At 43.0% G+C, this 27,901-nt stretch overlaps 2 protein-coding genes across 3 annotated transcripts in view; both read right to left on the bottom strand.

Moving 5' to 3' along the window:
- The window catches only part of HEMK1 (HemK methyltransferase 1, mitochondrial release factors N(5)-glutamine), a 97,398-nt gene that overhangs the window by 29,721 nt on the left and 39,776 nt on the right, over nucleotides 1-27,901 (bottom strand). Inside the window, exon 12 of the mRNA XM_075053359.1 lies at nucleotides 12,185-12,261. The gene's annotated coding sequence lies outside the window, so the exon portion shown is untranslated. The remainder of the gene's footprint in view (nucleotides 1-12,184; nucleotides 12,262-27,901) is intronic.
- The window catches only part of MAPKAPK3 (MAPK activated protein kinase 3), a 134,877-nt gene that overhangs the window by 100,317 nt on the left and 6,659 nt on the right, over nucleotides 1-27,901 (bottom strand). Inside the window, exons 1-2 of one of the 2 annotated variants that reach the window (XM_075053348.1) lie at nucleotides 19,597-22,107; nucleotides 12,185-12,261 (exon numbers count right to left, since the gene is read on the bottom strand). The gene's annotated coding sequence lies outside the window, so the exon portion shown is untranslated. Of the gene's footprint in view, nucleotides 1-12,184; nucleotides 12,262-19,596; nucleotides 22,108-27,901 lie in introns of those variants that run through there. The other variant, XM_075053346.1, reaches the window with a different exon arrangement.

The raw sequence follows: 27,901 nt of genomic DNA, 5'->3' as shown, positions 1-27,901 counted from the left end.
CCTTTTGTAGTCCCTGTAGCCTCTCTTGCTGCAGTGAGGGTTAATCCAGGCTACTGAACAAGAGAGATGAAGATCAGCTCATCTTTTCCATTCAAGCAGAGCCTGCTACAGAAAATGCTGGTTTCTCGATGGATGCTCTGTGTCTCAGTGACTTCCAGGAACAGTGAGCTAAACTCAGCTGCTCTTCCCAGCACCAGCTGAGGGGGCAGCAGGGGATGGAACACAGCCCTGTTCTTGGAAGTCAGGAAAAAATAAGGTTCTGGCAGAGCTGTGCAAACTCTCCTCTCTCCCTCCTCCGCTCCCCAAAAGCCTCTTTCAGCATCTCTAATTCCTCACAGCACAGCTGGGTTGGTTTTTCCTTTTATCAAATAAACATTAAGAGGAATGCAAGAAAACTGCAGGCAATTCTCAAGCAGAGAGAGGTTCAGTTGATCAAATAAATCAATGATAAGCTCATCTCCGTGAGCTCCCACATGCCTCATGATTTTGCTCAGTTTAGTGCATGACCTACTGTACCTCTTAACATTTTCCTGTTAGATAAACACAGAAAGCTATAGAACCATCCAGCTCATGGAAACTATTTTTGGCTGCTTTATCTTCATGCAATATGAATTCCAAGGAATGATTGGATATTTGGACTTCTCCCAGCCTGGCTGACTGTGAAGGGAGCAGACAGTAACCTCATTGGTATTCTTCTGTGGAAACAAACATCTTTTAGAGATGACAAGTAGCTGGCTTGTAGGTACAGCACTCTGAATGAGATTCAGGGAAATAGAGCAGTCACCAGCTGTGAGGAATGTGAGGAATAGCCTCGAGGCACACAAAAAAGGAAAACAGGAATCAGACTGAGTTTGTTTCATGGTTCCCCATAAGCTGCCCATGAAATACAAGGCAGCAGCACTGAGCTGTGAACAGAGGGAGAAATCCTGCTGCAAAGCTTGTAGTCAGCGGTGCAGCTGGATGAGAATTTGCACCAACTTTCTTACAGACTCAAGTCTGGCCCTGTAGAAAAATAAAAACAAGCCTGTGACATCTGTGTTGGTAGGCCTCAACTGAGCACCCAGCAAACTGGGTCCCTTGTCAGGCGTCTTGGCCAACGGGCCCTGGAATGAATGGGCCACACAGCAGCTCAGACTAACAACTGGTCACCCCAGGACATGGCCATGGCGTGCTGCCACCGAGGCGTTGCAGGAGAAGCTGTTCCCTGAGATATACAGTAGCTGTTCAACAGATAAGACGTCTGTCTTCAGCGCAATCAGTTTCTTACCTACTACAAGTGTTCCATGCACTTAAAATGCTGTGGTTTTCTGTCTGTTGGGTGGGTTTTTTCCACCTGCTGGACAGAAGGAAAATGTAAATCTGCATGGTTACACAGAACTCTCAAGTTCCCTGCAATGCCAAGGCCATATGCACATGTTTAGAAGACAAGACCACTTCATTGTTATCTTTCATGGATTTCAGGGCTATAAAAAAAACCAAACCCACCCAGGGAGTAGCACAAAAAGCAATGTAGAGTCAGCAGCAAACCACAAGACCAGTTTACAGGTTGTTGAACATTTTCCACTTGCTGATTTCTAGGTTCTCAGACACCAGCTAAGAGATCGAAGCACTCTGCTGTCCCTCTGGGACTTCTAAACTCCACCAGCATGACACACCATTTATCTCTGCTACCTTCAATTAGAAAGAGGAAGCGAAGAGTTGGGCACTAGGCTCATTTTTAGCTGTGTGAAACTGTGATGACCCAGCTACTTGCCTATAAATCATTGTAGATGTGCTGATTTACTCTCTGTGAGAAATTGGTTCATTAGCTAGAATTAAACAGAGGCCCAAGCCACACCATTTAAATTTGAACAGCGCTCTTGAACACCCTGTTCAGTCCAGGAACTGGGATTTGCTTGGTGCCTTCCTATATTTAGCATACAGTAATGTAATTGAAGCAACAAAATTAGACCCGCAAATAGACTGATTTCTCAGTAGTTAATCAAGGACCTTTTCCTAGAACTGCAGAGGGCTGAAATTAAAAGAAAGGAATGTGTGGTAATCAGCCCCATGGAGGCAGGAGGAAACCACCATGAGTTTAAACTCCAAACATACATTCTGGCCAGCTGAATGTACCCTTGTTTAAATTAAATGTGGCTTCACAGTGACCCAGGCCAAGGATTGCATGAAACTCTTCAGAGTGCGCAGCCCACGTACAAGGGATTACTGAGCAGATACGACTCTTATGGTCTGCAGTTAGCTGTATAATAAGAATGTCCTCAGACCCCCATCCTTAATGGATGAAGGAAACGACAGTCTGAGGTACCTCTGCAATAATGCTAATCTGTTTCTGTCAACAACTTCTGTGAACAGCAACAGGTATAGAAAGGAGTGATTGAAAGACAAATCCAGTGTACAAACTGCAAAATGCATAAAACAGGCAGCAATCATACTGCAGCAACACTTAAACTGAGGAAAGAAGGCAGGAGCCTGCAGCACTGCACTCGTTCAAATTCACTATTAATAGGTCTTACAAGATAAACTAGAAGACTCCATTTTGTGTCCTTTTCTTCTTAATCATCTAGTTTTTATTGGGGGGCTAAATAGGAGAATTACATTTAAAAAATCTTTTTTTCTGTCACCAGTTTTCATATTACTGTTAGGAAAATCTCCTCTTCACATTCTAACCTAAAAACTGCCAGAAGAATAAGACAAAGAAAATACTCTGTAAGCAGAAACATAGTCAGACGTTTAAGAAGTGTTGAAATGCTTCAGAAACTGTCAAAGCTTGCAGCTGACAGTGAATGAAAGGGAGCTTCATTTTTATGTATTTCTACAGTATCAGCACCACAAGCCTCACAGTGCCAGCTAGGTCATGCAAAGACATTGATGCAGAGCTAAGTCAGAGGAAGGTCTTTTAAAATGTATTTCAGAGCTGTATTTTCTAGCTTTGGCAATACCCTTGAAGAGGTCAGCTGTACCTCCCCATCTCTTCTGCTCACACTGTCTGCAACTGTTGTGCAAACAGATGGAACAGCCTGTCACGCACAGAGTATGCCCGTAGAAACGTCCTCCAAACAGCTTTTGCCAAAGAAGTTTTAGGATTGAATTTACTTCCCACATGTAGAAGCTACTGATTTCTCTTGGCAAATTTTTCCTGCGTAACATGGGATCTCTACTGGATCAAGGCAGATGAGGTAGAAAGATTAAGAGTTCCCCTGCACTGGTTTCATATACTGCATTCCCAACCCCTGCTACTGTGGGAGGCAGAACATGAGGACAGAGCAGGGAAAGTAAGAAAGTAAGAAGAGACATGGGAACCGGACAACAATTGCATAAACCTATAATCAGCCATTGTGCCTTTGATTCACCCTGAGGCAAGCCAGAAAAGAAGGAAGGGCCCAGGTAGCTCGCCTCCCTGCCGTCATCCTGCAGTGGAAAAGCAGCACTGGGCTCTGAAGCTGAATCTAAAAATCACTCACTCAAAGCTCCAGATACTAAGAATTGATTATGTAAAGCCGTATCAGGGAAAGTGTTTCTTGTATGCTGCAGATCTTTTTCAATGCAGGTCTACAAAACATTGTAGCATAATTAAGCTTCCATAAATATTAATAATTCAATTTTTAATTCCATTTCTAGTTCCATTCCTTCCATTCATCTAATAATTAATAGTGCTTTCACATCACCATTAAAGATACCAGCTTGATAGCAGGAACAAAAGATTAGGCCGAGAATCTTATTTGTAATGAATGGTGATGAATAATAACAGGTACAAATTGCAAAGTGTGAGAGTGCAGAAACTGACTGCCCTAACCTCTGAGTTAATGTAACAACACAAAAGCCTCTCTGATATTTACAGATACTAGCATTTCCTAGAAGAAAACCATGAAGAAATCATTTACTCTTAAATTACAAAACACTCACTGGAGACATAAGTACATTTGAGAAATACATGTCAAATGCAGTTCAGGGAAACACACTCCAGTATTTTAAGAAAAGTCAAGTCACCTTCCTATCAAGGCAACACTAAGGAAATAGAAGTGGAATTACCACCTCTGCCATTGTGGTGAACACATTCAAGCAGATGAAATGGAGGGTAAATGAGCAGCTGTGATGCAAAGCTGAAAGGTGCGGGACTGTGCAGACATATAGACAATAAATATCTTTTATCATACAATTCAAAGCAGAATCAGCATGTGAACTAATTTAATGCTTCACCCTTAGCCTTGCCTTCTTTTTCTCCTCAAAGGCATGCTGTTCCTCGGAATAGGCTTTGCCTTACTGCATGCTTTTGCAACAAGGAGCTCAAAGGCACTGGCTGGTACGTGGCACTCAGGCATGTCGTTCCTGTATCTTTGAAGAGCTTCCTTGGGCAACATCTCACGCTTTTCTGCTCCAATTTGTTACGCAGGAGCAGTCTGGGCTTTCACATCTCACCCAGGCCATAGTGGGCAAGCCCCTGTTAGTGCCCCAGTGGAGACAGCCAGCACGTAGAAAGACCCTCCTGTATTTAATTTTATACATCCTTTTTTGGAGCAGGTGCAAAGGTGGAAAAGTTCCCTCAGCTCACAGGCATGCTCTCTACAGAGCGTCAGAGCCCTGCAGCTGGACAGCATGATGGCAAGCACAAAAGCTCAACAACGGACATACCTCTTCTTCAGCAGGGAGGCTCAAAGCTGTACAGACTCCACACTCCCTTCCTAGCCCATCAAAAGAGGAATTACTGTTTCAGCATCTGCATCATCATTCAGAACATTTGCAAAGGAAATTAATTTGTAAGTAAGCAGGAGCTTAACTCACCAGTGGACAGAATATCCAAGAATAACCAGCATGCTACTACCTCCCACTGACAGTTAATCCAAAACTGATATTGCTTTGGTGGCTTGATGGCTTTGAGCCTCAGCCAGCTCACTTCCCTCTCAAACCAGCAGCACTTTGTGGCCTTTTTTGACCCAGAGCCTTTTTTTTTTTTTTTTTTTGATTCAATGGCTCTGAACGACCTATTCCTAAAGAAGCTGAAGTGACATTCTGTCCTGTAAATCAGGAGAGGCCTTAAATCCAGCAGGTACACAAAGGGATTATCTCCCCCAGGGCTTGTCCCTAAACCCACAGAGAAAGAAGGAGCGGGGGAAGAAGTCCTTCACTCTAAACTCCCCACATGATTTCTTGCTTGACCAATCCAGTTTCCCTTTTGGCATATTGAAACCCCAACCAAAAATACAGTGTCCTGGATTTCTCCAGTATTAAAAATTGCCATCTGCAAACCACCTATCTTCTTAGCACCTCTGCTGGGGCTCTTGCCTGCAAGTTATCTGAACATGTACTTTCTAAAATGCTTATTACTAGTCAGTGGTTTATAATACCTTTTTCTTGAGGCCTAGTAATTTAGAAATTAATTCATTATCCTTCTGTGATTCTAGCGTATTATTCTGCTGTCATCCAAACACAGATCAGAAATACTTACTAAATGCTTCTACTTATTTTCATCATCATTAACAATTGCACCATTTCCATTTCAAAGAGGCCTTACACAATTCTTTTTCTGTTTCAAGCAGAATGTTTAAACTCTTTATCGTCCTTGAAGACAGCAGCCAAGGATAATTTTACATTTTCCTTCTCATTTACAGTTTTCTGCACTTCATTTCTAATTTATATTAACTGCGCCCCACTCTCCCTCCCCTTCCCCACTGCTTTTACTTTTTTGTTCCTAATGCTGTCTTCGCCACTGAACAATGATCAGCTTTTACAAAGATGTCTCTTTCCCGAGGGCAGAATCACAGTTCTTTGCCATATAATACACTGCTCTTAAAGAATACCTAATTCTAATTTTTTTCCCTATAAAACACTCCCCAAGTTTAACTGAAAAAGTCTTTTAACTTTGGGTAAATTATATGTTACACTATAGTCAGGAAAGTCTTCTTTTTATTTAGATTTATCTTTAACGAGGTCACAGTCATGCAGATACCACCAACTTCCAATCCAGCTCTGAAATCCTTTGCTCCCAGATGTGCTGGGTCTGTTAAAACACTATTCAATGATTTCTTGAACGCCACGCAGCACATAAATCCTTCCACTCTGAGAGGCTGCACCCGCTGATTTGCGTAACCATCATGCACTTATCTTCTCTGGATGCAGATTCTTGGACTCCAGTTGCACAACAGCCACTGAGTCAATGTGACAGCAGGGACTAACATGCACCTCCACCCCCACCACCAAGTGAGAACATTTCTGCTCTCCTTGGCATGCAGAGCATCCTCCCGCTGCTTTGACTGGATGCTGGGCTTAGAGTCAGACCTTAAAAAAGTGCTCCCAACATGGGTGTGAAAGAAAGGGAAGAAAAATGTCATGGCTGGAAAATAGCAGAGAAGGACAACATAAGAGACTGAATTCTGCATAGTGCTGATCATGACGCAGGCTGGCAGCTGGGGACTGAGACCCCACTGCCCCTAGGGGACTCCAGCAAGGACAAAAGGAAAGGCAAGGGAAGAGATCATCAGTGAAAGGAGTAGAAATATCTTACTGGCTCTCTCTTTTGGGGAAGAACCCTCCTACCTGGAACACAGAAGAGAAAAATAAGAATGGAAAAGGGTCAGATGAACAACTACATTTACTGAAAAGCTTTTAAATTCTAGGACCACAGATCTCTCATGCCACCCAACAAGAAATTGTTGCTTTCAGCATTTGATTAAGTGTTTGGTCAAATTGCTCCCTCCTAGCACCTTCACTGAACCATCCTGGGCAAAGCCAAAGACAAACCCCCTCTGAGTGGCCAGCCCCAACTGCACAAGATACCTCCAGCAGGCTGAAGTCAGGCCCATCAACCCTTCTGCCCAAGAAACTGGGCTTTTCATCAAAACTCACTGTGGGAACACTTCTGGCTGCAATCCAAAAAGATATTTGCCTACACCTCTTGCTAATATTCCTACGTCAGACCATGAAATGATTTTTCAAAGTTCTTCTTTGAAGAACTGCATTTTCTTGTCTTGGAGAAGAGTAGAAAGAGGTAGAAAAAAACCCCTGGGTTTGGAATCTCACTGGACAAATTAGTGGTTTGATCTTACAAGTCCAGGTACTTGGTATGTTCAGAACTAACGACAAAAATCAGGGTAGCTTTAAAATTGCCCCCAAGATTGCCAAACAGGATCAATGCTATGATCCAGCCAAATCCTTACCCACATCTGACAGCGCCCAAGACTTCAAAGGGAAGTAAAACAAACGAACAAACAAAAATCCATTATGTAGAATTGAGGAAGAAGTTCTTTGGAAGGCTTGTCTTCTGCTGGGCCTTTGACTCTTCTGCTTTCCCCAGCCCCCTCTCTCCTATCTTGTTATTTTTTGCAAAGAATTCCAAAAGACAGATCCTGAAGAATATACCAAAGATCACAGAATCCACCCCTTTGCTGAAAACTACCATGGAGAAGAGTCAGACTTAAAGACAGTTGCCAGCAGCTAAACAAAGGCTCTCAGCCTTCTCACTACATGACCAGCCACTAAGAAGCAAGTGCTACAATCAGCACCAGAGCAATTCAGTATGTCTGTCATAATATAATTGAGGTTGGAAGGGATCTCTGGGTTTCATTTAGTCCATCAAGTTAGCTCAAAGCAGGGATAACCTCCAGGTTAGACCAGCTTGCTCAGGTCTTTGTCCATATGAGTTCTGACACGCTGGATCTGCAATTAGGCTGCAAAAGAGGAGACATATACAAATAGACCAAATACTGGAATAAACTGCTGCATTTGTAAATGGGGTTTTCCCATTTGTAAAGCAAAAGTGTTGCTACAACCCAGGAAAACTCTTCAACCACAATTCTTGAAAGCCAAACTGGTGTTCACTCCTGGATATGGAGAGCAGCCTACCAGCAGGGAGAACAGCCAAGGGTTCCCTTATGACCTTCTAGCTTCCTTAAGTGGTTTCCAAATGGTACACTACACTCACTGGCAATCCACACAATAATATAGCATCAAATAAAATTGAAAGTTTATCTTTTCAATGATAGATACATTTGAGGTACAGAAACAGCACAAAGTCACCAAAGAATTATCTCAGATTAACATGCTACACAATCACATTTCTTTTAAAAGCTCTTCAGCTCCATCCTATACTATGCAAATGGAGAACTGTTCTAAACTGAGTAAATCTGCTACCATCCTGATATGTCTGGTTGTCAATAGTTTTTTACTAAAGAACTAAGTGGAGAAATAAACCCATGTTTAGTGACACTGCAGTCTGACTCTAAACTATCAGAACCATGGATGCCAAGAGGTAAGACTTTCCTTTGGGATTTTAATTCCCTGCACTAAGTATAGTATTAAGTACAGCAGAAGATAAAGCATCCAGTCCTCTCTACACATAGTTCACCCAGGTATGTTCTGTGGATGCTGTACACATTTACTCACATGCAAAGTACATCCTACGGTATGTATGCCCTGCAGTCATCCATTAGCTTCCTACCAGTGCTTCAGTTCAAATCTTCAAGTTCTTTTTGGATGTCATTTAGCCTCATAAGTTATTAGAGCATCACTGTTCCCTGGCTTAGTTGCCTACATTATCAAAGGTAACCTTAAAAGGACAAAAAAAGAAAACGGGGAAGAATATTGTACTACTCTACCTTTGGAAACAAGGATCTACCAAGCATAGTACCTCACGAGTAGCTTTATGAAGAGTAAATAAGATTTACCTTACCACAAAACACCTGAGATGTTCACCCTGTGGTATTTTGAAGCTGCAGGTGTTCTTTTGAGGAGCCTGCTTTGCAACGCATGGTTCTTCACTCAAACTGCCCTTGAGACTATGCAGCAGAGGCTGTTAAGAAGTCAGAGATCTGATAGGGATTATCTGGAAAGATCTAGTCTTGCCCTGGGACAAGAGAGATGGACTTTCCTGCCTTATTTTCTCTAATTCTGTCATGCTTTACTAAATGTAATTGCTTGTCTGTATTTTATGATGATATTTTAAGTTGCCTTCACTGCAATCTTCTTTAAATTGGTTGAACACAGGGAAACTCAAAAAGCTGTTATGACCATTGCATTAGAGCATTAGCGCCTAACTACTGCTTTTATTTCAGTTCTGTGCTGGAGTCAGCTCACCTGTATACACCTAATAAAGCTGTTAAAGAACAAAACAGCCCCAGAGAATCAGGAAAGGGCAATGTGACTTGATTTATTTTGCAGATTTGTTTCACTCACCACTGTCTTTTCCACTTACAAATTATAGTTCACCCAAATTGGCACTGTTTTGATATGTCAGCAATTCATTTAATTCATTACTAACACAATGCAGTTTACAAAGGATGCATTTCTGGCACTCAGTGGTTAGTATTTCCCAGCAATGGACTGGCCTCCTAAATTAATCTTATCTCAAGGGCTCTGTGTAAAACCCACAGAGAAACATCTCTCAGCTGGATCTACCTGTTGCAGCGAAAGAAGTACTCTCCCAAAGTGGAGAGGTAAAGAGATCGTCTCAATATGTTTATGAACGCATATGCCAGTGGTTCCTAAGCTGTGGTACTGGAATCACTGAAGGAGGAACTACCCCAGGTCACAGGGCAAACATCTCCATGAGCACAGTTACAGCTGGTGGGGATGGGGTTTGATAAATGAAAGAGTGCAGTGCGGGTCTTGACTCAGGACAAGGAGGGTGGGTCCATCTGAGAAGGAATATGGTAGCTTAAGGATTAGAAAAATATATGACGGGAGGGTGCAAACAGGAAACTAGAGGCACACCTTCCTATACACAAGAAACAGCACATTTCCAGCAGCCACTGTCTCATGATCTGCCCTTGACTCCAGTACTGATAATGATGGCTGTCGCTAATACCTGGGGTTGCTACTGCTGCTGCCTATGCATTAGAGGAACAACAATCTGGGAACCCCTGGCACAGGTTACAACCACAGGCTGAATTCCTCTTTGATACCACTTAAGCCAATATGAGTTCTGAGAAACTGTTGCCACATGTTCTCTCCATGACACACTGCTTAACAAGCAGCTCTTATTTTATGCTAGCTTCAGTTTCAGAGCAATTTCAGCGTATGGTCCCATATTCAATACTTTGCAGCAGAGTGACTTGGAGCTGGGTAACTGTGGCAATACCAGTGTCTATGAAGACAGCTGTATGCTCTTCTAGCTACATATGAACAGAAACAATAGTACTCAGAGCTGTTTCTATCTATTGGAAACATTCACCCACACAACAAAAACACCATGAGGAATGCTTACGTCATTTGGGTCTCATTTAACCTCTCTCATCTGAGACAAGACAAGTCTGTCCCAAAGTCTTAGAAAAACCAACACCTCTCATCTCCAAGACTCTGATGACAGCCTGGATTCAGCAAGCAGCCACCACTTAGGTCAGGTTAGCCAGCCAACACATTACCCGTGATACGTCCTTACTTGCAGCGCTGTCACTCCATAAGACATGAAGGGCTGTTTTCGCCACCGGTCAGATTCACCACAAAATCACAAGGCATCTTCCCTTTCCCCTCACCTGCCACACTTAGTTATAGACCACAGAGGTCTCCGCAAATTAAACGCTACTAACAGTGATCAGGGAATTCCGTGCTGTTGCCCAGAGTAAAAAGCAGTATTTGTGGACAAGTTTTTCTAGATCAGCACCTGACCCTTCATCCAGGAGAAAGGCAATTAGTTTCAGTGCTTTGTTAGGTTCCCTTCTATGCAGAGGGAACTCAGAGGAGGAGGCCATGTGAGAAGGCTTGCCATAATGGGAAACCTCTTTGAGGAAACCGAAGAGCTTTTGTCCTTCTTTCCGGAGCCTGTCTTGTTCTCTTCTGACTAACTGGGTCTGATAAACTTTGAGATGTGCTGCACAGCCTCCTACTTACCAAAGCTTTCAGGAATGAGAAGTCAGGGAAGAAAAAGCCATTTATGAGAAAAGATGGGTTTTGTGGGAGCTTATTGAGCCACAGCACATAGCCTTTAGGGTATGTGACTATTTACTTCTGCTCTAGCTGTACTTTTAGCTTTCAGCCATGACAGCTACAATCCTTTTTTTCATTTAAAATTACTCATTGTTAATGAAAATAAGTTTTAACTTGAAATGCTAACTGACTTCCAAAAGGAGGAAGATTATTTAAGCAGCATTCACTAACCAACCCTGAGAAGTCAGGCCAAAGCCAAAAAGCCCATTTCTTCAGCTTGTCACACTCCGATCCATTCTGTTCACATGGAGCTCTGCAGTCTTGAGAGCTGCAGCTACTTCGGAAAGTTCTTCTCATGAACAAAAGTTCATGACATATTTACATCACTGTTTACCAGATACCCATGGGTATTACAGCTTAAATATATAAACTCCATCCTCAAATGAACATTATGCTTTCATTTTTTACGTATACACATACACACAGAATTTGTCAAAAATTAAGAACTTTTTGAGAAACTGGGAAACAGATTTATTAAATGTAAATCAATTTTTTTTTCCACCAAAAAGTCCCAGCCAATCACATGTAAGTGGTCTTAAATTTTTGTTTGAAAACAACTAGCCTTCAGTCAGATAGGCTTTTACCACTTGTTGCTAACTCCTGGGTCCTCAGCCAACTGAACATAACCAACAATGCTGTTCAACTGATATTATAATATAGTACCAGTATCTTGTGGGTTTTGTGATGCTTTGCTGCTGCCTTGAATTCTCCTGTGCACAGAAATAGTGCTTTGGAAGGAACGTCTGTGTTTTACCCACATCTCTACTTCACTGTAATATTGACAGGAAAAAACTCTGAGGGAAGCATGTTCACTAAACCCATTATATAAAAAAACCAGACATAGAACAAAGCAAGAGACAATAGCCAAGGACAATACCTCTGGTACACAGCATAAGGGGACAGAAGAGCCTTGGGCATCCCCCTCCTCTTTCCTTGTATGCCGTTCCCTCATTTTTAAGGCACTCCTAGGAGTCCCCTTCCAGCAAGCCCCAACTCAGAGGGCAGCACGTAGGGCAGGAGCTGGGTACCCACCATACATCACATTAGAAATAGTCTCAGCAATTTCCACCTGCCAGAGCTCACCCCAAAGGCTGTGTTTCATTTGGTTAGTAACCCAAGCTATCTTAGGCCTGCTGGGCCCATCAGAATAGAAAAGGCAAAAAAGAGTGTCATTCTCTCTACCCCAGCACTGCAGGTTTTACACTGTTACCACAGGGCATAAAGAACGACACTGATAGCGTAACAATCTTAAAGCAGGGGAGTGACTTACCTTGACTGAAATTCACAGCTGATAGAGGATTCTGCCCAGACTTGTGCGCCTCTTTGGCTCCATTCACACCATTGAAACTGGTTTAAAAAAAGCAAAAAATAGTTAATCTCACTTTTTGGGAGTATCTTCTTCCAGGAAAAACTGATTCACTGAACAACACATTAGACTCCCCCCCACCTTTTTTTTTTTTTTAAACTAATTCAGCACAAGACTAGTATAGGCCCTTGCTGCCTATATTCACCCAGCTAAATGCAGACATCTAACTGAAATTCTTAGAACAGGAGCTTCTTCGATGGTCAATGATGACAGGAAGATACATTCCACCTGAATCTGACTTAACATTCATTTGTCAGTGCCCAGATTGCTCTGCTGGAGGATCCAGCACTTAGTTTTGTAGGCTTTTATTCTATGACTCCACCAAGTTTATTCTGCTGTCCCTACAAGGATCAGAGGCAAAGGGCTTGATCTACCTGGCCTGTTAGTCAAAAAATCTTTTTAACCCTCTTTCTGTTCCTTTCTCCATGGCAGCTGAGCCCATTTTCAGCAGCTCCTTCTTTACTGCCTGCTTCTGCATTTTCTAGAGCTCATAAATCCCCCTGGACGGGGAGGTAGGGTGGTCTTAAACTGCAATTTGCTATCTGATACGGACAACAGCTACTGCCCCATTTTGAAATTCAGCACACTCTTTTCTTGCTTCTTCCTCAAAACAGTGGAAAGCATAAAACACTTGTTTCTGGGTGAGGCAGCAGCTCCTAACCTTGCAGGAACTCAGCGGGAACCAGGAACTGTTGCCACCCCAAAAGCTGAGAACCTGCTGGTGTGCTGTGAAAAAGGAGTTGCAATGCTTCTGGAACCATACCCCCAACCCGCCCCTCCCCTTCATTCTGTCCCCGCTGTGCCTGATGACATCCTAAGAGGATAAACCGTACTTGGCAGTGTGAAGACTGGACTCCTCCACTCCCAGCTGTGGTCCCCGCGCACCGGCACACGGAGGCAGGCCGTGCGGTCCACCGGCGGGTACAGGTAGTGCCACCACGAAGGCCTTTGTGCATGACACAGCTTCCCGAGCCAGCAGAGGGTCTCTGCTGTCTACTGTTGCGGAGGCTGATCGACCTCAGAAAATACAGGCGTTTTCCCCATTTTTATGACAGTTCAATGAGCCTCACTGCTCAGGCACCTTGCCTTTCCTTATTTCCCTGTTCAATCCACACCCTGTAAACATGACTCCAATGCTCAAACAGAGCCACGGTTTATCTACAGGTGCCTCTGGTGAGAAAATAGCACGGAGAGCAGGTGCTGGTACATACAGAAGCAAAAAACAGGAGGGGCTCAGGCCACAGTTGGATCACTTGGTGGGGAAGAGTTTCACTAGTGTCCTTCAGGCATCAAAACCACTGAATATATAGCAGCCTGTAGCACAGCGGCACTTTCTCGGGAAATAAACATGATGTAAAGTCCTTCTGGTTTTACATCTTGGTGCATCCCTCAAGTAACAAAACTCAAACACCATAAAACCATATGAGGACTATAAACATTTTTGTGAGTGATACTAACTCCCAGCACTGCTCATTTACAGAGCACAAGATTGAGCCTGCCCACGTTTATGGGGCCACAGTATTTAATCTGAACTGAGACAGGAAATAAACAGCTCAGAGGTCCTCACTTTAACACTGATGTCTGAGATATTACTTGAAACCTGGGACTACCCTTCCAAACAAAACGTACTCAACTGTTAAAACCCAGCAACACTGTTCAAAGAAAAGAAATGGCTGTTTATATTGTCATTCCACTGCTACACAAATGAAATTGGTAACTTTGTCATACAATCCTGGTTAGCATTTACTTTCTCTTACAGATACTTTTCCTTTCTGAAAGCTTTCGGCACAGGCCATTTTCATGCTCCACTATAAACTGGATCACTGTGTACATTGTACAAATTTTGTTATATAAAAGCTGTACTGAGGATATTATTAATTTATATGCTATCCTTTCTCTGCTATATCTCTTATTAGATCAAAGAATAAAGAGTTGATCTCAGCTATCAAATAAACATAAATGCCTGCTGCAAGTCTGAACCAAGCTGATGTACAGATATTACATACAGATAAGCAGAGCTCTGAGAGATGTAAGCTGCAATAACCATCTTAGTTACGTGTAATGCATAATGTGCTGTTCAAACCACAAATTAGCAATAATGTGGAATCAATTCAAGTAAAAAAAAAATAATCAGAACTTTGCCTTAAAGAATGGCCTTTTAAATCAAATTAAATGTTTCCAATTCAGTGAAAAATAATTTTCCCTCCCAGCATTTTTAAGGACTATGGTTATTTCTCCATTTCTTGTGCAGAACTACATAAAACCTTTTCTTGTTTACATATTTTTACATATTAAGTTTTCAAAGGCTATCAGGGTTGGTCTGACTCTCCTTTCTGAAGAAAGGAGTGAGAACTATATTTAAGCCTCATCTTTCAGGCACACAAGTAAGGCTGGATTTGTTTCCTTTTAATACACATGGAACAGTGAAACAAAACAAAAATGACCTTGTGCTGATACAGTTATCTTGGGAAGCCAATGCTTTCACCTATGGTTAGTTTAACAGAGGGGGGAACACTAGGAAAGGGAATATATTCACTTTTCAGAGAACTCTGCAATTAACTGCAACACTGAAAATGAATATTAAGCACAGTTCCCCACTTCTTCCTTCCTTGCTTGCATGGGAACAAACAGTGCTAGCATTTGGAAGAAATCAGCACAAAGTTAGTACAGCACCATTTTGTCAGCACACTGTTGCAGCCTCATCACCACCATCATGCTGACCAGAACTGATCAATTTGCTTCATCCTCACATCACAGTGCCTCTCTACCAGTCCACCGGTGAGGAAAGAAGGTCAAACAGATGAAAAATTAATTCATGCCTACTTTGAGACACCTCTACTCTGCCAGAGAGATGTAAAGAAGCACTACTGCAAACCAGACCTGTGCCCAAGCTGCTCCACGTGCTCTCTGCAGGAGACACACTCCTGACTTACACCTAACACCTGCCTGGTTATGAGCAACACCTGGTTATGGGCCAGCATTTAGCACAGCACTCACCAGCCAGGTAAAAAGGCCATTTTTCACAGGTATCCCCCAGTTATCAAGCCAATCATTTAAATACTTCCCAGAGGTCATCTATCCCCAACATGCACCAAGCTCAGCACAGAGTGATGGCAGAACCCAACAGACACAGGCTCAAGAACCAGAGTATTTTCAAATATCTAATCATTGTTTTTGTTGTCACTTCAAAGAGAATGAAAAAAATCCCAAACTTTTTGATGTTCCTCAACCTATGACACGATATGTTACAACATAAATACAGCTCTTGGATATCCTTCTGCTAAAGTCACTGAAAAGCCCATGAGCTTGATGTGAGCTGTCAACTTCAAATAAGATGTCTGCCAGCAGAGACAGGAGTTTGGAGACAAGCACCCACATGAGCTGGTATGATCAGAGCAAGTGATCCTCTGAACCCTCTTTGCAGAGCTTTTATCAGAGCTGCGCAGGCAGCAGGCAGGTCATGAGTCACACTACCATTAACCCCTCCCAGCAGTATTAGGATTTAAGGTGGAAAATTACAGGTGTGTTGTAGACCAAGGTTGTGTAACAGGTCAGTCTGCATGGTTGTATTTCAGATACTTCCAATAGGTCACAATGTGAATGGCTCAAGCATGATGAAGGTGTAAGCACTTCAGAAAAGCGGTTAAAACAATAAGCACTACACCTTCATAGTAACAGGTTAGAAGAGAAGCACCTCACACAAATATCACTGTGATATGCCATGATATTTGCAGCTAAACTTAACTTTTACTAGATGATGTCCTGTCTCTATATGATATCCCTTACCCTGACCCAGTGAAATGAAAGGCAAATGCCTCATCACCTGCAGGGACTGTTTAGCATTGCTCCTCCTGGTCAACAGCAGCACGGAGGAGTCAGACTGAAAAACACAACACTGAGGCTAGTATAGTTCCTGATTTGTATAGTTTTTTCTGAGAGCATTACATCACGTTAGTAGCTTCCTCAAGCGGATTTCCTCTCCAGAGTCTGGCACTACTGCCTTGAACAGAGACTTCAGCATCACACAAACATCTCTTCGTCCTCCTCCCTGACTGTTCAGCTACATTTAAATCTAACCTTTGGGCAGCAGACAGCACAGAATGCGGACTCCCTTGCATTCAGATGTTAAAAAGAAGTGTCATTGTCCATAATCCTAGATAGGGAAGTGGATATTAAAAACTACATGTACTTCAGTAGTTGGATGATACTTCTCAGCTAGGCACTGAGCTCTGCATTACAAAGACTGTAGAAGCCCATGCCTAGCCAGGAAAAGGGAAGGATGGAGGTAATCCCCACTGCCTGCAGCCTTCTTCCTTGTTTTATGGATCCACCTTCTAATGCCATCTGCTCCTTCTTTTGATCTGCTGCATCCTCACAAGGAGACTGTAAGCAGTGATTGAACTGAGCATGGGAGGCCCTCTGCATCCAAAATGACCAAGATTTTCCCCCTCAGATATTTCTAGACAAAGTGGTACAAGATATGATGCCATGGCACTGATTATAACTGACATACTTCAAGAACAGCCTGACATCACTTGAATCTGAACCAAGTCACAGGGATGTGCCGAGTTCCATCCTGCCACGTTCCCCGTCCGCTGTACGGAAGGGTATTTATAAATCCCCTGTAGCTGGCTTGTCTTTCAGAGAAGGCGGCAAGGTCCAGTCCACCAGGTGTTGGAATTCTGCAAAGCAGAAGCAGCATCAGGCTCCTAACGCCTTACAGATGATGGCAGAGCTCGTTTTAGTTCTTAACCTTTTCTTTCATGGCAGTAAGAAACCTCAGTGCGAGCAAACAGGCTGCACCGGCACAAAGAACGACCCCAGCTGCCAAGCTAATTGTGGAGATAGGAACGGCTGGTAGGAGGATAGGACAGAAGATGGGGTGTCCTTTATATCAGAGTTGCACTAATGTCCTAAGTGAGCCACAAGAGGGGAATGTAACTTCTAGGATAAAGACCTTTCATTATTCAGTGCAGGGATTTTATCCTTGTAATGGAAAAATCTCGACAATCATGAAGAGGAGCATTGCGATTACAGGGAAATTGTGGCTGGGTTTTTCAATACATCTTGTGTAACACATTCCAAACTCAACCAGTTTCTTCAGTCTGAATTTATGAACACACTCTTTGGGATTCACGTACTCCACCCTTCATTACTTATTGTCAGACTGAAGCTAATGCAACAAGAGCTGAGCAGGTTCAAGAAGAATATGTTTGCAATGATCCTCACCACTGGCAGAAGTAAGTGGAAAGACTGAAACTCAGCTTGAGGGAGGTGCTGAGCATGTCATTCTGACAGGATAAGCAGGACTGCATTTCTGTGTGGAAAAAGGACCCCCTGATTAGAAAAAACGCCTTGTAATTTCTTTCAACCCAGCCACCTTTGCTAACTAGCAAATACCATTCAACTTTCTTTTCTTATTGGAGAAGTCTGTCTGGGTTGCTGCATGGATTTCTGCTTTTCCATCCAATTGAGGGTGGGGTTTGACACCCACTGTTTGCTTTTACAAGCTCTCAAGGCCGTAGGGCAGCCCTTGTGGTTGTGTACACCAGGCTAAACATGATTTTATGGCTAACTCGTACAGGAAGGAGATGTGGCAGTGTCACAAGGTAAAAAGACACAGCAAACATTTTCTAAACATTTCCATTATTCTGAGGGCACTGCCATTCTGGAATGTCCATAGCTGAGACCGATTCTCAATATGATTTATAGGAATACAGAACCTCTTGAGGACCCACTGTTCTAAGCTCAAACACCTTACAAAAATGAAAGTTTCAAAACTGAGCATGCCCTCAGGGCAAAACTCGCAAGTTTACAACTACTCATTTTTCAGAATTCTTTCAGTCCTCTTTTACATCCACTGCAATTACATCTACTGCTCTGGTTTGGAGTAAGCAATAAGAAAAAGGGAAGGCAAATGAGATTTGAGCCTTTTGTTTCTGTTACTGCTGTTTTGCTGGAACTAATACAATAAAAAATAGCTGCCTAATGTGTGAAAGTTTCTTACATTAACTAATAGAGTTACTAAGAAAAGGAATTAAAACAGTACAACACTTACCAAGCACCTTATTTGATTTCATTTAAGCTGTGAGGGAAAGAAGAGAAAAAATGGCGTGGCAAAGGAATAAAGGAAAACAAATGGAGGAAAATACAGAAATTCGTTTTGACTATCCCCTGTACAGACTATCATCTATGTTAAATTGACAGAAAGTACAAAAGAATTTTTTTAAGATCTCAGGAGACAGATTCATCTTGGTTATGGTTTCTTGAGGCTTTCAGCTTCTCAGTGACCAGCATTTGCTGTATTCACCTCTTCTATTTGCCAAGAGAGAAGATTGTGAGCTACTCAGCATGTAGGTAGGCTCTTCCGAATGCTTCTGTGTAGCTCAGGCAAACATCTTAAGACAGCCTGGAGCAGAGATATTCTTGTCATATCTGAACAGGCATTGTTTGGACAACTGAGGACAAAACGTTTGTCTCTACAGAATAGTAGGTCTCTAACTCCATTTTTCAGATACTGCAGAAAAAGAAAAGTGAAAGAAAATCCCTTTTTCCTGCAGACTACAGATCTACGTCTCGCACAATCCAACCACAGCTTTTAACTTCTGGAAACCAGACAGAAATTCAGACTTATCACAATGGTATCTGGAATATTTAACACCCCAAATATTCAGAAGAGTGAGATAATGTTGTAGGAATTATTCCATTAAAAAATTCAGATCATTTACATTTTATAACCTTCAGCTGATGAAACAGTCTTAGCTTATTGTGCAGTCTACTAGTAACTTTCTCTGACCATCAAATTTTTTATCTGTAATATTGGAAGATGCTGCTGGGAAGGGTTAGGGTAAGATTGCACTCATTTCCAGACAGGATATGTTAGAATACAGTTTTGAGCAACTTTTTGTCTTCATTTATAGTAGGTAAGATCAGGATTCAATCCTGTCTCTCTTGACCTGTCAGGTCAAATGTGGAAAAACATCCCTCAAAGTCAATAGCAACTGCAGGTCATGCATCCCTGAGGCCTAGCTTTTATCACACCATTTCTGCACACAAAAAGAAGAATATAAAAACAAGGTACCAAATCAGCATGTGCACAGGATGGTTAAATTCTCCCTAAGTAGGCCAAACGGTCCAAAGGCACTGAAAAGGAGTAAGCTAAGAGCTCAAGCCCCTGCGTAATGACTATAAGTGTCAAGCTGGGCTGCAGAGGAAGACTAGGCTTGTTGTCCTTGCCAACCATTAGATCACATTGGTGTCAGCCCCTCATGATTTCCCCTCTCCCTACCAAAATTCCCTTCTGGTCCCATGATTACCTGAAAATGCAAGGACAGGATGCTTGAATGAGCTGGAGGCAAGAGAAGCTGTCCAGTTCTGAAAAACCTATGACTTCTCACGTCATCAGGTAAGAGCCTCCTCTGGGAAATGCAATTTTTATATTCACTTTATCCCTCCAATGCATTGACTCCACTGATTAATGGCAGTTTTCCAATGCTCTTCTTAGTTTTACTGACAAGTCAGGATAATGCTGGGGGCCAAATAAGTAAAGCCCATTAGTAAGACGAAAATGCTGCACAGAAAACCAAACTCAGCAGAGCTACACCATGGATATTGTGGCAAAAAACAAAGAAGCAGCAGATTTTTTTCTTCAGATGGGCAATAATGCTCCTCTGGCTTTCTCCCATATATCTCTGACGCTCTCCAAGTCTGCAGCCAGAAGGAATGGGAAGTAAAGTCTCTCTTTGCCCTGAATGCTCATGTCTGATTAGGAGCTGAAAAAAGATACTTGCTCTGCCTGCCCTACTATCCCTTCTTTCATTCCTCATGTTTTTGTCCAGATGCATCTTCTATTTATTGCCTGCTTCTTGCATTCTTCAATTCATTCCAATTCCAAAGAACTGCCATTTCCAGGAATAGCTTTCTTTGTACCACCATCAAGGTCTGAAGTTCTTGTTTTAGCTGGTTGGTTTTTCGCTTATCTATTTGCATCTTCCTCTCATCTTCTAGCCTGAAAAGTTCAGCTTGTCCTGTAGGTGAGCGTTCCTCAGTTCTGACCCAGGATAACACTGTAATTTTCAAAACACTTTCAAGAAATTACTTCACTTTCTCTTAATCCAAGAATTACCAACACAATTTCAAGCTTGTTGCAAACCAACAAGCTGGTTTGCAAAAGGATCCTAGCACTTCTTCTGACAAAGGCAGCTCTGCTAAACTTTGCTAACCTTGCCTCTACAACTTCATGCCAAAAGGCTCTCTTGGGAAGTCTCCAGCAAAGTTGGAGGCATTCTCAAAATACGTCCTAAAACATATCCTAATCTTTTATGAACGAGGAATTAGGGGCACAGAGACAAAACTACCCTACTACAGCCACAGTGTAGATCTGTGCCAGAATGGAGCAGAAAATGGCAGCAACTGGGAAGTGGAGAAGGAAGATTTAGCACAGAGTCCTACTGTCCAAGTTTTGTTTCTAAAAGATGCTGTGAAAAGGCTCTAAACTTAGTTTGGTGAAGTCTCTGTTCTTAAACATTAGATACAGCCAAAGCTGGATATCTGCACAGCTCAGCTATCCTGAAACTCCCTACCTCCTGCAGCTGACTTGTAACTTGGCTATCGATTCTTAATTACGGCTGTTGACTGCTGCTTCCACCTTCCACTGCAACTTGCTCTCCTGCCTAGACTATTGTGTCAGGCTGTCTATAGCATCAACATGCATAAAATAAAATGAGTCTTTCAGAGATTTAATTTACTCTCCCTTTGCTACCACAGGCTCCTCAGGCTTCTTTACAAAGCTCCTTTGGTTTCCATTTCTCCCTTTGAGAGACTGCTCCACAATCTCACTCCTCTAGTGGTTGAAAATCTAATTTTCAGGCTAAGTTTATTAATAGCAAATTTGTACCAATTTGTCCTTGTGCCAGCATTGATCTTTATTATGAAGACCTTTTCTTCCCCTCTAGTATGTACTTAGCAATGAAGTGTTTACAGAGAGACATCACATTCCTCTCCCAGTCTTTGTTTTCCTAGGCAAAACAAACTCATTGCTTTTAGTTTTCTCTCATCTGCTAAGCTTTCTGTCCCTTACTCATCCTCCTAGCCCTGTTCTGCACCTGCTCCTGCATGAGTACACTTTTCTGACAGAACCGTACACAGTGTTCTTGGCACACTCCTGCATCTTGGTTTTAAACCTCCCTATTTGTAGCAGGACTGTCTCCTTGAAACTATCCTGCAACCGTATCAGCCGTGACACTTCTCCACCATATGTTCCTATTGCTATCAGAGTTCCTCTGCTGCCTCCAGCAGCCTCCTCAGCACTCGGCTCATTCCCTCCTCTACTCCCACCTGCCAGGACTTCGTGCACATCATTCCCACACCGGCTGAAGACGCACACGGCGCGAAGCTGGTGCCAGCACTCAGTCCTGTGTTCTCCCACCCACACTGCAGGTACCAGTCACACTGCCCTGCTCCTCGACTTTAAAAGAAGCAAACTCCCACAGAAGACTCCCCTGATCCTATGCCTCCTGGGCCTCCTTCCCTTGTTGGTAGGCTCTTCTGAACACCACTGAGTCTCTGGCTTTCAACCTGGGATCTTCTATGGCTCAGTCAGCAGTGACAGAAGGACAGAGCCTCCCTTAGGCCCCCAAATCTTAGACCTCTGTCCTACTCAGAAGTACACAGCCCTTAACTAGACTTTGCGACCTCTAAAATGCAGCCAAACCACCCTTTCAGAATGGCCAGATACATTGCGCTGAACCTTCCCTCCTGCCATGAACAATGGGAACATTCTTTTCCTCACATGGGCCAGTCCTCCTCAGGCTTCCCTGCTAATGAAACACCACTTCCACGCTCACGGGCAGAATTCCTGCTGACTTCATTACGCTGGGGTTTCCCTGTAGCTTCTAGTGTCATACACGTAGCTACAATGTCTCCCAGATTACGGCCTTTTGCCTAGCCTTTCAAAGATTGACTTTCAGTATAAACCCAGACAGGGCAAAAATGGCATACAAAATACTATTTAAGAACAAGCAAAGGCATTTTCATACTTGCATTGAGAATCAGTTTGGACATAGCTAAACCCAGATCTTAGCCTGGGGAATAAAGCATTCTTCCATTTTCCAACCCTCAATCTAATTCTGTGAATTGGGGCAAGCGGGGACATCTGTTGTCTTGTGGAAATAAAATTCAGATGAGCACACCCATGGGAACTTGTCCAGTGCTATTTCAGTGGCATGGTTCCAGAAACTGCCTTCATACCCTGTCTTCACTCATCCACTGCTCCCAGATCCTTGCAGTAATAATGGCATGAAGGTCACACAGCCTAAATCAGTTCATGAAATCTGCTTGTTCTACACGAACTCAAAAACTGTCACTCATCTTCTTATCTCTGTATTTGCAACAAAGCTGTCAGAAACTTTATTTCTGACTTCTAGAGAGCTTAGCCCTCCCTGTTAGGTAAGAGTTTCTTTCACTGATACTATTAAGAAAAAGAAAAAGAAAGTCTTTAAATCAGTGGAGTGGGGTGAACATGGCAGCTATGTCTTGCTAAGGGCAGACCAGTTTCAGCAGCACGCTGCTGATTCATGCTTCTCTGCTGGGACACGTTACATCTTAAAAGTATTGATGCCTGGATCGTGTACCAAATCCCATTAAAATATCCTACTTATAAATCCCATTGCCACTGCAGTCCTTTGCCATGCCACAGCCCAGATCCACTCCTCCACTGTGGATGCTATTCCCAAATTGAACATGTTTGCTTAAAACAAACAAGCAAGCTGCTTCTACGTATCAGTTTGTTTTAACTATATGGTGTAATAGCTGCATGAACTTAATTTAAGACTGAGAAACTCTTCATCTGTGCTGTGAGCCACACTGGAATTTGGTTCCCCAAACTGTGGCTTCCCACCAGCGTTTGCAATGACGAATGCTGAAAGGCAACCACAGAAACACCTTCCTCCACAAGAACAGCAAAGGCCCACTCACTAGTCATCAAATCCCAATGCAAAGCGTGACAGGAAAGGAAACTTTGGCTCTATTAATTTTGCGGCCTCCCAGTCATGCAAGCTATCTTCCCTGCTCAAGCCATCCTGGTTTTTTTTGGAACTCATTTGTGTTGCTTGTTTGGGCAACACCTTAGAAAAGAGAAACAGGCATGACAACGTTTGCCATTTCCTCCACGTGGAGGGAGGCCTCCATGGAAGAGGTCCAACAGTGAAAGCACACTGTCCTTTCCCCCTGTGAGGGGCAGGGAAGACAGCATGCTTCTGCCTCAGGGTAAGGAAAGTTATTTCACACCTGACATGATGTGTTACAAGCAGTACAAAAGCAGCACAGGAGCCAGAGAAGGGCAGCTTCTGCAATGAAGGAATTTTTAGGACTTTTACTATGGAGACTTGAGTTTAAGTCCTAGTGAGAAACATCTTAAGTCTTCTCTACTCACAATGCTAAGGAGCATAATAGAGTGCCTTTGCTGGGACAGAAAGACAGTTAGTAGAAAAGCACCACCAAAACATCCTCTTGGGAAGAACTTCTTTTAAGAACAGATTTATTTTTTTTTTTTTAATTTGTTTTTGAAAGAGCATTGATTTTGATAAAAGTTCCTGCCAAAGCAGCTTGGAACAGCTTTGTTTCTGGCAGTTCAGAAGCTCTATTTCAGAACTTCCAACTTGTACATATTTTATCTTAGAGGTTATTATCCCACATGCATCGTTATTACCTTGCCCTAACATGACAGAAGTAGTGAAATACTTTATTACTTTTTAGATCATTAAGATGAATCGCTACTTAGTACAGAACAAAATGTTATCTGCTTTTCTAGATGAAGGCATTCCTGGGTGTTGTAATGGCAGTGCCAGATTTTCATTACATTGCAAACAAGGGACTTGTTGTTCTAGAGAATAAGATAAGATGTTTCAGTCATATTAAGCAGCAGCTGTTCTTATCAATTTTAAAAAAAGAGGTAACTAACTACCGTGTTTTCTTATATAATATACATACTGTGACCTATTGCTAGTCTTAGCAAATCAGCAGTAAGCATAAGTAGTACAACAACTTAAAATGGATATAACTCAAAACAAAAATTCAGAAATCCCAGAGCAAAACATTTCTAAAACTCAAAATCTGGGACACAGTGCTCTCATAGGAAATTTTAAAAATAAATTATTTAAATCTGATTAAAAGGGGGGGGCGGGCAGGAACTAAACAAGCTTTACAGTGTCAGAACTTCCCAGGAAACAGCAATTCTGAGTTAGGCTAATGCACGTTAATTCTGAGAAGCCTGAGCAGGATTTTTTGCTCGGGACAAAGTCCAAGCAGATCAGGACGGAGGGAATTTTGCAGGGAACCACAGCACAAACAGCGAGGTTATGGGAGGTCAGGCACAGCTGGGTGTGAGAGCACTCCAGGGCTGAGCAGAGCTTTGGTGGAGTAAGGCACTGGCAGATTAGAAGAGCAAGGAAAAATTGGGTTGCCTTCACTCTCCTGCTCACTGCCTGCAGAAAAGCAGCAGGTCAGACCTTGAGAGGGAGAAGTGTCATGCTCCTGTGGGGCATACACCGCTAGCCATAAGAGGATGCTTGAGGCTCTACCGGCAAGCACCCACACCTTCTAGAGGGGTGCTCAGGAAAAGGCATGCCATCAGCAGCGGGATGGTGCCTCCCTTCTTGCTTTTACAGACTCTGCATTAGTAGAGGAGGGTGCCAGCAAGCACCAACTGCTGCAAAGACAGGATTTCAAGCAGTTATTTTGTGTTCAGAACACCAACAACAGGCTACAGGGCATTCATCCAGATGCGCTCATCTTTTAATTTTTGTGCTCATGACTCACAACCTTTCATGCTCATGACCTAACCTGGCCTTAATTCTGGCCCTACTTAGTAACAAAATTACTTAATTACTAAATTAAATACTTAATTTATTTAATACTTGACTAATTTCATTAAATTATCCAACTTTTGCAAGTTACAAAGGCCACCTCTGCAAAGACAAAATTTTCACTCTCAAAGTATTTATGCCCCTTTTCATTCCCACATAGGTAATCATGGATGGAAAAGCCAAAATAAATTAATAACTAACTACCTCCATACTCTTAGCTTTATTGCTGGTCAACAGAGCACACAATCAAGCCCTGAAGCAGAACAGATGATATATTTGCTGGGCTTATGGAACTTACCGTGGAGTTTATTGCACAGTTCAGGATCTGCATCACGTGCGTGCGTGTGTGTGTGTGTGCACGCGTGCATGCGCGTTGCTGAGGTGGAAGAAGTTGTGATGCTGAACAAAGGGCTACTGTCTGCTGACACAAATGGGACAAAAAACTCACTGACCTGGAAGTTAAAGTACAAAATCTACTTTCAGCCTGAGTGCCCGCTGCCCATACACATTAAATGAAGAAGCCTTGTTTGAGCGAACTATGATCTTAATCTGCTTTTCTCAAAGAGTGCACATGCCAGCACCACGACTCCCACCCCAGCAAATCCCATCAGCAGCAAAATCACATGAAGGACAATGCAGAACTAAACTGCCTTTTAGATTAGGATTTTTCAGTCACAAGGTTATTCCAAATTATCCAGTATAAAGAAATTTATCCATGCAAGCAAACAATATTGGCAGGGGGAGAGTTACACAACAAGGTACTGGCAGGGGAATAGAGTACTGAAAGCTTAGAGAGAGAGGGAGCAACCTGTGAGAAAAGCCTCTAAGCACTATGGCAATACAAACACACCATGAACTGCAAAGCTCAGAGAAGGACTCCAGAGAAGCAGCAAGCTCAAAGTGAAAAGGTATGGTGAGGTGGTCACTCCCAGGTAAGTCACAGAGCAATGTGGCCTTTTTCAACAACCCTAGCAACTGTCTTCACATTCTAGACAGTCTTGGATGAATATTTCAGATAAACTGTGAGGATTTTGATGGCAGAAGCCACGCCTACCAGCATTGCTGGGTACTGCAGCTCTTGCAGCAGCTCAGGCTGCCAGATAAGGATTCCACTGCAGTATGCACTGTGCTATCAAGTTGATGGGCATGCCCCACTGTACACATGCTATAGCGTATATACAAAACACAGGAGATGAGCTAACCATCAAGAAAGGAAGAAGCAGCAGGTGGGGAGCTAAAACTATAGGCAGCAGCTAGCATAAAGCAGAAATCAAAATCTCCCATGTAAGAACCGCTGAATACATCCCACTAGAAGCAGAGTTCTGCCTCCTGTATACTCATACCTAACTGTGCAACTGGTGTTTATAGAAACTCGGGCAAGGGGCATCTTTGTGACACACTCCAAGCAGTGCTCTGCTCTTGATCAAGGCTCCTCAGAGTCCTGTGCTCTGTCTACTGTTGCTTGCCCATCACCTGTGGTCCACCAGAAAGCCATCCACACTGGAGAAGGGGCTCCATTCACTCTCTGAAGCACAAATATTAAGCAGAGATGCTCAGAGTTTGCCTCCTATGTACAACCTGCACCTTATGGAGACTCAGCCCCACACTTCTACTTCAGAGTGGCAAAGCAGGAATGTGGCAGTGCAGGCCATCCCTCCTAAAACCGCAGCTTCATTTTAACAGACCGCTTCTCAAGAACCTTGCCTTCTCTAGATGAATTTCATGTAATGGTTTCTTCACCACTCCCTTCCTCCTCCATCACATCTGTCATTTGCATATGTCCACGTCCTGCCGTGTTTAGTAATGGCTGTGCCAGTAACACAAACTGTGAAAATTACCCTCATGTCATATCTCAAGACTGCGGCTCTCAAAACTGAACATTTCTCAGGTCACACTCTCCTATCCTTCCTTCATGCAAACAGGAAGGAACAATAATAACTCCTTCCTATTCTTGAGGCACTATCATCCTCCCACGTGACAGCTGGGGTGGCTATACTATTGAAAGAACTAGTAAAGGGAGGAACAAGTACAGCTAGAGCTAGGTTGCCAGAACTGCCAATAAGAGCATCTGAGCTCTTCCTGTGACTCTGCAGTGGCCCTTCCTTTGTTGTGCCTCAGTTTCTCACTGTACCTGTTGGCCTCAGATATTTAGATGGAAAACTCTTCTTTGCCATGCTGCAAATTCCAGCCTGCGAGCTGAGAATCCCTGCAATGTCTCCTGATGCTCCCTGCTACGGACAGGATGATCTCAGAACATCCCAGCTGTCACAAAAGGAAGGATGAAGCCTGAGACTACTTCTGTAGCCCTTCAAAGCAAGCTGAACCCAGAGCAAATACTTAAAGGAGACAAGGCCCCTTTCTCCCCAGGCAGCAGTTTGTTCACATGTAGTTGTTCTAAGGCCTTCTATCCTGTGGTAACCTTGCTGCTTATGTAGCCATGGTTATCATCATAACACTGATGGGGTAGCTGCAACTGAAATGACATGTTGATGTCCACTCTGCCCAAAATGCTAGGATGAGCATGCAAGACACAGAATAATGACCATTCAGGTTTGCTGGTGAAGGGAGAAGATGAAGCAGATCTCTAGATCTTGAAGCTGCCGCTTAAACAAAGCTACAGCTACAGCAACATCAACCACATAAAAGAGACAAACAATGGAGACCAAAACATGTGACAGCATTTCTCTCCACCTGTCTGCAACAGCAATGTATTTGATGCTCGTGCACTGTAAAAGCACCAGTTGCTTTTGTGAACAGG

Source organism: Buteo buteo, chromosome 21 (assembly GCF_964188355.1).
Source record: "Buteo buteo chromosome 21, bButBut1.hap1.1, whole genome shotgun sequence".
In the NCBI taxonomy this organism is placed as follows: domain Eukaryota; kingdom Metazoa; phylum Chordata; class Aves; order Accipitriformes; family Accipitridae; genus Buteo; species Buteo buteo.
Note: the sequence above shows the minus strand (reverse complement) of the source record. Positions and strands in the feature narration are given on the sequence as shown.